The 11,418-nt window shown below is 43.3% G+C and overlaps 1 long non-coding RNA gene across 1 annotated transcript in view; it reads right to left on the bottom strand.

Moving 5' to 3' along the window:
• Positions 1–630: 630 nt before the first annotated feature.
• The window catches only part of LOC122563439, a 21,762-nt gene continuing 10,974 nt past the window's right edge, over positions 631–11,418 (bottom strand). The window contains exons 2-3 of the long non-coding RNA XR_006315606.1: positions 3,709–3,870; positions 631–694 (exon numbers count right to left, since the gene is read on the bottom strand). This is a non-coding gene — a long non-coding RNA (uncharacterized LOC122563439). The remainder of the gene's footprint in view (positions 695–3,708; positions 3,871–11,418) is intronic.

The raw sequence follows: 11,418 nt of genomic DNA on the forward strand, positions 1-11,418 counted from the left end.
ACACTGCAGGCTGGAGGAACTCAGCCAGTTACTTTAGCCCTGAACTAGCACAGACACAATGCGTGAAATGGCTTTCTTCTGTGCTGCATCCATTCTGTAATTCTGGGATTCTGTGACCCCAAATTCTACTCGGTGACTTTGCATGTCATTGGAATATATCATCAAAAGTGCTTATTCAAAAGAACGGCCAACTAAACGGCATGCTCTTAATCAAAATGGTACATTTAGTTAAATACTGGCTTGAATTATCACAGTGACAGAGAACAAATTAGAAATTTGGCATGTAACAGAAAGACATTTGTCAGTTTTCATTGAAAAATGGTGATCACAATGAGAAACAAATTAGTGAGAGGAGAACCTTGTGTCAAGTATCTTTCTGGTCATCACTTTCAAAGTGTTCTCATAGATCCATAACACTAACCTGTCCTGCTTTATTACACCCAACTAGACGCAGGGAAACAGCGTTCTCATTGAAACATCAGACAACGAAGGAAACATTACTGGATATATTCAAAGAAGCCATCGCTGTTTAGATCTCAAACTTCTGTCATTTCACGGTATACTTTTGGATTGTTAAAATGTCCTGTAATAATATTATTGCTTTCACTTTAGGCCTTTTTCATATTGGTTGTTACATGTTGACCAACAATGCTAAGCTCCCACTACTTGGAAAGAGTTCTGGGATCTTCTGTGACTACCAGATAGAAAGGATAGGGGTTAAAATGTAACCATGATCTGTTTCAGCAGAATTGTTGCACATCAAAATCAATAACAAATATTGCATTCCAACACTGGGAGGAACAATGGTGTAATGGTTATCTCACTAGATAAGTAATCCAGAGACCCTGACTAATGGTTTGAGGACATGGTTTCATATTTGCAGCTGGCAAAGTTTAAATTCAGTTAGTGAAGGTAATTATCCATATGATCCATGCCCTGGGTTATATGTGTCTCCCTCTATTAAGTAGAATCAATTTGATATGTCAAGCATGGGCAAGACAAAGAGGCAGGCCTCCATTACTAACCATGGTGGGGACAGAAATTGAACCTTTGCTGTTGGCATTGTTCTGCACTAACATCTAGCCAATTGAGTTGACGAAAACACATCATCCAACCACTAATTAATAAAATCTGGAGATGAAAGCTGGTCTTTGTAACAAATCTACTACAGGCCATTCTGCTATAACGCACGTTTTGTCAGCACGCATTGGTGACAAAGGGATTGATGAATTATTGATGTGGTTGGATAATGCAAACTTTCTACTGAGCAAGCATAACGATTTTCTATAGCGGGTTTACCATAGCATGATTTGCTATAGCACAAGGCTGCAGAGGACCACAACTGTCTCGTTATAGCAGAATGACCTGCATATTGACTGTCATGAATCAAAACCATCCAGTTTGGATTGTCATCCAAAAAAAAACCCATAGAAATGTGCGGCCCGGTGGCACAGTGGTTAGCACTGCTGCCTCACAGCGCCAGAGACCCGGGTTCAGTTCCCGCCTCAGGCGACTGACTGTGTGGAGTTTGCATGTTCTCCCCGTGTCTGCGTGGGTTTCCTCCGGGTGCTCGGGTTTCCTCCCACTGTCCAAAGATGTGCAGGTCAGGTGAATTAGCCATGCTAAATTGCCCGTAGTGTTAGGTAAGGGGTAAATGTAGGGGAATGGGTGGGTTGCGCTTCGGCGGGTCGGTGTGGACTTGTTGGGACGAAGGGCCTGTTTCCACACTGTAATGTAATCAAAGTAATAGCAGGAGTAGGCCCTTTGAATGCAACTGCCATTCATTGCGATCATGCGTGATCATCCAACTCAATAGCTTGTTCCTGCTTTTCCCCTATATTTTTCATATCTTTAGCCCCAAGTATGATATTCAATTCCTTCAAGTATTACTCCAGCACCTACCCCCTCTAGTCCAGTTAGAATTTTAAAGGTTTCTATGAAATCCCCCCCCCGCCCCACCATTCTTCTGAGCACCTGCAAATGTATCCTAAATGTTTCAACTTCTTCTCCTACCATCCAGTCCTTCCATCCAAGGAATGTCTAATAAACATTTTCCGCAGTCCTTTACTCTGGGGCAGCATGGTGACTCAGTGGTTAACACTGCTGCCTCACAGCACTAAGGACCCGGGTTCGATTCCAGCCTCGGGTGACTGTGTGGAGTTTGCACATTCTCCTCATGTCTGTGTGGGTTTCCTCTGGGTGCTCCGGTTTCCTTCCGCAACCCAAAAATATGCAGGTTAGGTAGCATTGGCAATGCTAAATTGTCCATAGTGTTCAGGGATGTGTAGGTTAGGTGCATTAGTCAGGGGTAAATATACAGTAATGGGGAATGGGTTCTTTGGAGGGTCAGTGTGGGCTGTTGGGCGAAAGGGCCTATTTCCACGCTGTAGGGATTCTATGATTGCAAGAACATCCTTCCTTTGGTCAGGTCAGCCCAGACAAAATGTTTTGAAGATATAACTTAGCAACTATCAAGGTGAAGTGCGAAGTGGAAAGAGACTTAAGGAATGAACTTGAAGTGCAAGGAAGGAGCTTTGCTTCTACAAGGATTGGGTAGTGGCAATTCTTACAATAACTATGTCTGGTAGATTGGTGAAGGCAACATCAGATAGGCGTCTTTCTCATTGGTTTGTTTCACCAACTGTTTTATGTAGCCTCAGTTTGACAGATCTTTCAGGACTAAACCAGTTGTGTCAATAGTGGTTGGACTAGGCAACTCTTTGTATATCTAATGACCAGAATACTTTCTTATCCCTTACTACCTCAATGCTTCTTCTAAAGAAAGAAGTACTGATTCTTCTTTAATGGAGCATGGTAGTTGACACAAACCTTCCTTTTTCATGTTTTAGCTGATGTCATGAGACTTCATGGGCTCTAAAGCCAAAGTTGAAGATTTCCAGAACCTCTCTCTCCTGATGTTAAGGAACATTCTTTTATGGGATGTGGGCATTGCTGGGCAATACCAGCATTTGTTGTTGAACTAAGTGCTTATTAGATCATTTCAGGAGAGTAACCACATTACCGTAAACCAGTCCATGTCTTTCCCTAAAAGACATTGGTTAATGAAATGGGAATTTACGACACTCAACATTGATTTCCTGGTCACCATTAAACTGGCCTTTAAAGCCAGATTATATTCATTGAATTCAAATTTCAGCTACTGCCATCATGGAATTCAAACCAATGGTTCCAAAGCATAGCTTGGGTCACTAGTCCAGTGATAATATCCCTCTGCCATCACCTACCCTTAAATATATACCACTGTGTCATTGGTTACTCTGTCCTACCAAAGGGACACAACATAAACAGGGATGGTAATGGAGGAGCTTGAAAGGCAGATTATTTCAGTATGATTATGTAACGGTGTTGATAATTTTGCCTGCCGTACAGCTTTCAGAAATGTTGACAGCTCTGCAGATCATAGATAGGATAGCTTTGGAAGGGTTTTTGGGCTGGATATGTCTTGCCATATCCAGTACCTAAGTCAATACCGGGTACATACAATAGAGTTAGAATTAGAATTGGGTTTATTGTCACATGTACTCAAACACAAAAGTTCAGGAGTAAAGTGAAATATGTACAATGTCACCACACAAGGCTCCATCTTAGGTACGAAAATAGATTAGGTACAAAAAAAGTGCAATAAGGAGAAAAGCTAGAAGTTCTACATTACAGTTTTTCATTGTATAAATTAGGATCAGTGGATACCTTTTAAAAGTCCTTCATTGTGAAACATGTAAAGCTTGTTGGCCTTTCTTAAGGTGGAAGGTGCTTTGTAACTGCAAACCTTTTTGACTTCTCTTCTCATTTCCCTCTGGTTCTAATGTTTCTGGTGTGATATGCCTTGAGTTATTTTTAAAATGAAAGATCCTGTAGAAATAGAAATTGTCATTTTATTGAACACATTCAGTCGCAGCAGATTTGTAGGATAATTTTATTTGTTGAAACAGATTCATTTCATTACCGTACATTAAAAAAACTTTTTGGCAAATGTTTTACAGACGTTTATTGCCGGTGATTTATGTGCCATGTAAAATATTATTATGTTGGTCTATGGAGTCCATTCAATACCAGTTACATTTGTCAAGCGTGGCGGTAAATCCAGCTTTGATTTTATTGTCTGAGGCTGAGGAGAAATCAAACTAGCCATGTTGGATACAGCAATTGAAGGGGAATGTTCTGCATGATTTATCATCTGGGAGAAAGCTCACCACCACACAGAAAATGTGATTCTTTTCTTTTGTAATATATCAAAAATGTATTGGCTTGAATACAAAACAGAAAGCTTCAGACTTTGGGCTCAGATGGACTTTTCTTGGTAAAATTTCATCACAGGGAATGTTTTACTTCAAAGTCTTTGGGGTGAATTTTCCTAAGTACATCTGGAGTGCATTGCCCTCATAACCAGGAACTGGCACAGTGAGGGGACATAGCAGAACTCAATAACCAGGGCTTGGGTCTCTAGGAGTGGCCTTAGTGTTCGATTTGTGGCCAGGGTCTCTTTGGTCCAGTTGGGGACTGAGGTTGGGGCCAGGGACCTGGATCAAAAATAGCACCAGGGTCCATGTTTTCTGTTCCTGCCTCTGCATCAAACCAGAGTGACTTTATACATATATGGTGTGGAGGTGCCAGTGTTGGATTGGGGTGAACAAAGTCGGAAGTCACATGACACCAGATTATAGTCCAACAGGTTTATTTGAGACCACAGGCTTCCGGAGCTTTGTTCATTTGTCATCCACATGACGAAGGAGCAGCTCTCAAAAACTTATGATTTCAAACAAACCTGTTTGACTGTAACTGGTGTTGTGACTTTTGACTTCACGTGTATGAAATAACTCCATGAAAACAGCAAGTCACCCCTTATTTACATGTGCACAGTACATGACACTGATTCAGCAAGCATAGAGCAGATTTCTAGACTGACCAGAACCCCCTGCCACTCCTGTTTGTATTTCTTTTCCCGAGTCTGGTTATACATTTTTATTAATTCAACGTTATGCAAATTAACAAAGACATGACACAATAATAATTACCAGTCAAAAAAAGAACAAAAAAATGGTGTCCCGAAAAGAAACGTCTCAAGCCCCCCCCATAACCAACAGAAAAAGCACTGTAGAGAAACAATAAAGCAAACCATGTCACAATCCTCCAAAGAACACGTAGCAAACATCCGAAAAACAGTGCATAAAATGAAACCCACACGCCAGCATTCCCAATGAAACTAGCTCTCCCCAGAGATACACAAACACAATACACATATGGAAGCACAACTCAATCACAACTTACACGATAAGCTACAGTGCAAACAACATACACATAAACGGACAGGACAACCCACAAGAGACCGATTCCATTCCAAGACAGAGTCCACTAACAAAGGCACAGTCAACTCATGAGGCACAGGTCTCTCACAAAACGGGGGCTGCCCCCCCGATACAGGGACCGCTCCCAGAGTCCACCGTCTGCTCCAGACTCCACTTCCCAAACCGGAACCTGCCCCCAACAGCAGGGTTCGTTCCCGACAGCGGGTCCTCCTCCTGACGGTGGGTCTTCCTCCTGACAGTGGGTCCTCCTCCTGACGGTGGGTCCTCCTCCTGACGGTATGCCCTCCTCCTGGTGGTGGGTCTTCCTCTTGACGGTAGGCCCTCCTCCTGGTGGTGGTCTTCCTCTTGACAGTAGGCCCTCCTCCTGGTGGTGGGTCTTCCTCTTGACTGTAGGCCCTCCTCCTGACAGTAGGTCCTCCTCCCGTTGCAGGGTGTACACACTGCATGCCAAGGCCGCGCTCCCAAATGTGGTCCAATCCACTTACACTGCCACAATCTACTCCCGGAGGCCTAGCCCCCATACAACAAATCAGCCTCACTCCTTTTTTTTTAACAGCTGTATACAGAGAAACAGCAACTTTACAAGGGAAAGGAACAGCAAAGCCAGGCCCCAAAGCTTACCGTTCAACCAATTTTCAGGGAAATGAGGACAAAGCTCAAATCCCACTATTCATCTTCCCAAAACAGTAACAAATACATATAAGACTGTCCAATTACATAAAAACAATGCATAGAATACAGACGCACCCCCCCAGCAAGCCATCCACCTCTCACCTTCTGGCCACTCTGAGACAACCCACCCCATGCCCCTTCCAGTTCTCAGTCTGCCCTGACACACCTACTAGACCACCTGTAGGACAGACCGCCCTGCTTCCCCACTTCACACCACCCCCAAAAAGGACGACAACGCTCAGTCCTGTTATATCTGTCAGTACGGACTCCTAATTGGACCAAGTTAACAGCCCCAATCAGCAAACCTATATTCGATGAGATCCATCTGGCCAGCCTGATTCCATTCATTAGTGTGCGTGTGTGTGTGTATAATATTTAATTATGCTCGCACACACAGCTGAGTTTCCCACCATCAAATCACTGTGACATTTTGTTTTTGTTATTTTCTGAGCGACTAGCCACCACCACCGGTAAACTCACATGTAGTCAATTAAACACGTGCAAGCAAAGCCTATTATGGCAAAGTGAACCATCAACAATGAGGAGAGTGAGGGTAGGAAGAGCAGAAGAGGATGAAGTCCAAATGGAGTTGGAGGGGAAAATAAAATACTGTTTCCCCCATCGTGCTCACCTCTCTCCAAAGACATTGTGAACATTGATGGCAACTAGCATGGGATTGTAAGGGCAGCACCCACTGAAGTTATCACCTCCACACTTTCTGCCCACTTAAGGATAATGGCAGGAAAGTGAAGTTAGAGGCCCACACAGAGGGCCAACAGCACAGTCTGGATGATGTCCCTGGCAATGAAAGTGAGAATTCAAAAATAAAGAAGGTTCTAAACAATTGGCCATCAGTGAGGATCTGGAAGCCCCCCACAAGATTCATTGTAGCTGATCTTGTTGCATTTTTCACCTTATACTTCCTTCCCTGGGGGCATTGAGTGTGGGCTCGAGTAGGTCCTGGCCAAGAGTAGATTCTGAGTAACTATTGGGCCCCAGTATCAACTTGAGGTCAGTTCAATGCTGGGAAGATGCCAACAAGCTGCGAGGACAAATGTTCGGCACAACATCGTGGGCCGAAGGGCCTGTTCTGTGCTGTATTATTCTATGTTCTAAGCTCTGAAAATAACTTCTAAGCCGGGCTTATTGGAAACTCAGTCGCGAGTGTGGTGCTGGAAAAGCATAACAAGTTAGGCAGCATCCGAGGAGCAGGGGAATTGATGTTTCGGGCAAGAGTCCTTCATCCTGAGCCCAAGATTCCTGATGAAGGGCTCTTGCCTGAAATGTCAATTTTCCTGCTTCTCAGATGCTGCCTGACCTGCTGTGCTTTTCCAGCACCCCACTCTCCACTTTGATCTCCAGCATCTGCAGTCCTCACTTCCTCCTTATTGGAAACTCACTCAAAGGCTGGACAGTCTAGGAGCCTTCCCAAAATGCAACTTCCTGAAGATCCCCACATCTTCCAACTCCAAAGTTATCACCCCGGGGCAGAGATGATTCAGCCCTTTTTATTCTATAAGATACCATTGAATGAATTCCAACACAGTTTAATCATCTCCACTTGTGAAATCATTTTTGAAATGAATGTTACCCTAAGTACTAATGTATATAGTTAGCATAAATCACTAAATATAAAACAATATGAATATGGATGGTTGTGGTTGTTGGAGGTTAGTCATCTGAACCCCAGAACATCTGTGCAGGAGTTCTAGGCCCAACCACCTTCAAGCAGCTAAATCAATGATCCTTCCCTCCATCATAAAGTCAGAAGTGGGAATCTTTGTCAATGATTGCATAATGTCCAGCAAGAATCCTCAGATACTGAAGCAGTCTGTGTTCAAATACAACAAAATATGAACAATATTCAGGCTTGGGCTGGCGATGGCAAGTAACAGTTATGCCAAGCAATGATCATCTCCATTAAGGGACAATCTAACCACCACCATCGATGTTCATTAACATTACCATCACTGAGTCTCCCGCTATCAAAATCCTTGGGGTTACCATTGATCAGAAACTAGACTCACCATACCAATACAGTGGCTACAAGAGCAGATCAGAGGCTAGGAATGCTGTGGTGAGTAACTCACCTCCTGACTCTCAACGTCTGTCCACCATCTACAAACCATCATTTAGGAGTATGATGGAATACTCTCCACAGTGGGTGGAAAGTGGCACAGTGGTTAGCACTGCTGCCTCACAGCGCCAGAGACGCGGGTTCAATTCCTGCCTCAGGCAACTGTCTGTGTGGAGTTTGCACATTATCACTGCAGTACATGTGCTGGTGATAGATCCACAATGCCATTAGGGAGAGAATTCCAGGATTTTGACCCAGTGACAGTGAATGAAGTGTTTGCACATTCTCCCAGTGTCTGCGTGGGTTTCCTCTGGTTTCCTCCAACAGTCCAAAGATGTGCAGTATAGGTGAATTGGCCATGTTAAATTGCCCATAATGTTCATGGGTGTGTAGGTCAGTTGCATTAGTCAGGTGAAACGTAGAATAATAGAGTAGGATAATGGGTCTGGGTGGATATTATTCAGAGGGCCAATGTGGACTTGTTGAGCAAAATGGCCTGTTTCCACACTGCAGGGATCCTATAATTCTGTAATTCTAAGAAGTCTGGATGGTGAGTGGCTTGGAGGGGAAATTGAAGGTGATGATGTTCCCATATGTCTGCTGCCCTTGTCCTTCTAGATACAAATGATTGTGAGTTTGGAAGATACTGCTTAAGGATCTTTGATGAATCTCTGCAGGATATCTTTAATAAAGTACACACTGCAGTGATTCAAGAGACAGTTCACCACTACCTTCTCAAGGGCAACTAGGGATGGACAATAAATGTTGGCCCAGCCAGTGATGCCCATATCCCCTGAGAGAATAGAATGAAATAAATTAAGTTTTCAGTTTTACCAACATCTGTTGTTTGACTCATTCAAGCTTCACCTTCTCTGCATTTCAGTTTCCACATTCTCCATTCCCACATTTTGGTTAAATGAAATTGACAGTATCATGCTATTGTGTAAAAGAACATTCGCTATCAGATAAATGACCCAATCTCAGGTCATGTGGAGTTCGAGTAATTAGCAGATTAAAAATATTTCATTCATCCTATCAATCTGGGTTGAACTGAGTCATTGAGTCATAGAGTCATAGAGATGTACAGCATGGAAACAGACCCTTCCGTCCAACCTGTCCATGCTGACCAGATATCCCAACCCAATCTAGTCCCACCTGCCAGTACCCGGTCTATATCCCTGCAACCCCTTCCTATTCATATACCCATCCAAATGCCTCTTAAATGTTGCAATTGTACCAGCCTCCACCACTTCCTCTGGCAGCTCATTCCATACACTTACCACCCTCTGCATGAAAAAGTTGCCCCTTAAGTCTCTTTTACATCTTTCCCTTCTCACCCTAAACCTATGCCCTCTAGTTCTTGGCTCCCCGATCCCAGGGAAAAGACTTTGTCTATTTATCCTATCCATGCCCCTCATAATTTTGTACATACCAAATGCCTTCTTCACTATCCTATCTACCTGTGACTCTGCTTTCAAGGAGCTATGAACCTGCAGTCCAAGATCTCTTTGTTCAGCAACACTCCCAAATACCTTACCATTAAGTGTATAAGTCCTGCTAAGATTTGCTTTCCCAAAATGCAGCACCTCGCATTTATCTGAATTAAACTCCATCTGTCACTTCTCAGCCCATTGGCCCATCTGGTCCAGATCCTGTTGTAATCTGAGGTAACCCTCTTCGCAGTCCACTACACCTCCAATTTTAGCGTCATCTGCAAACTTACTAACTGTACCTCTTATGCTCGCATCCAAATCATTTATGTAAATGACAAAAAGTAGAGGACCCAGCACCGATCCTTGTGGCACGCCACTGGTCACAGGCCTCCAGTCTGAAAAACAACCCTCTACCACCTCCCTCTGTCTTCTACCTTTGTGTCAGTTCTGTATCCAAATGGTGAGTTCTCCCTTTGTTCCATGAGATCTAACCTTGCTAATCAGTCTCCCATGGGGAACCTTGTCGAACGCCTTACTGAAGTCCATATAGATCACACCTACTGCTCTACCCTCATCAATCCTCTTTGTTACTTCTTCAAAAAACTCAATCAAGTTTGTGAGACATGATTTCCCACCCACAAAGCCATGTTGACTATCCCTATTCAGTCCTTATCTTTCCAAATACATGTACATCCTATCCCTCACCATTCCCTCCAACAACTTGCCCACCACTGAGGTCAGGCTCACTGGTCTATAGTTCCCTGGCTTGTCTTTAGTGCCCTTCTTAAACAGTGGCACAACGTTTGCCAACCTCCAGTCTTCCGGCACCTCACCAGTGACTATCGATGATACAAATATTTCAGCAAGAGGCCCAGCAATCACTTCTCTAGCTTCCCACAGAGTTCTCGGGTACACCTGATCAGGTCCTTGGGATTTATCCACCTTTAACCGTTTGAAGACATCCAGCACTTCCTCCTCTGTAATCTGGACATTTTGCAAGATGTCACCATCTATTTCCCTACAGTCTATATCTTCCATGTCCTTTTCCACAGTAAATACTGTTGCAAAATATTCATTTTGTATCTCCCCCATTTTCTGTGGCTCCACACAAAGGCCACCTTGCTGATTTTGAGGGGCCCTATTCTCTCCCTAGTTACCCTTTTGTCCTGAATATATTTGTAAAAACCCTTTGAATTCTCCTTTAATTCTATTTGCCAATGCTATCTCATGTCCCCTTTTTGCCCTCCTGATTTCCCTCTTAAGTATACTCCTACTTCCTTTATACTCTTCTAAGGATTCACTCGATCTATCCTGTCTATACCTGACATATGCTTCCTTCTTTTCCTTAACCAAACCCTCAATTTCTTTAGTCATCCAACATTCCCTATATCTACCAGTCTCCCCTTTCACCCTGACAGGTATATACTTTCTCTGGATTCTTGTTATCTCATTTCTGAAGGCTTCCCATTTTCCAGCCGTTCCTTTACTTGCAAACATCTGCCTCCAATCAGCTCTCGAAAGTTCTTGCCTAATACCGTCAAAATTGGCCTTTCTTCAATTTAGAACTTCAACTTTTAGATCTGGTCTATCCTTTTCCATCACGATTTTAAAACGAATAGAATTATGGTTTCTGGTCCCAAAGTGCTCCCCCACTGACACCTCAGTCACCTGCCCTGCCTTATTTCCCAAGAGTAGGTCAAGTTTTGCACCTTCTCTAATAGGTACATCCACATACTGAATCAGAAAATTGTCTTGTACGCACTTAAGAAATTCCATCAAAACCTTTAACATTATGGCAGTCCCAGTCGATGTTTGGAAAGTTAAAGTCCCCGACCATAACTACCCTATTATTCTTACAGATAGCTGAGATCTCCTTACAAGTTTGTTTCTCAATTTCCCTCTGACTATTGGG

This window comes from Chiloscyllium plagiosum, chromosome 27, assembly GCF_004010195.1.
Source record: "Chiloscyllium plagiosum isolate BGI_BamShark_2017 chromosome 27, ASM401019v2, whole genome shotgun sequence".
NCBI classification, from domain to species: Eukaryota; Metazoa; Chordata; class Chondrichthyes; order Orectolobiformes; family Hemiscylliidae; genus Chiloscyllium; species Chiloscyllium plagiosum.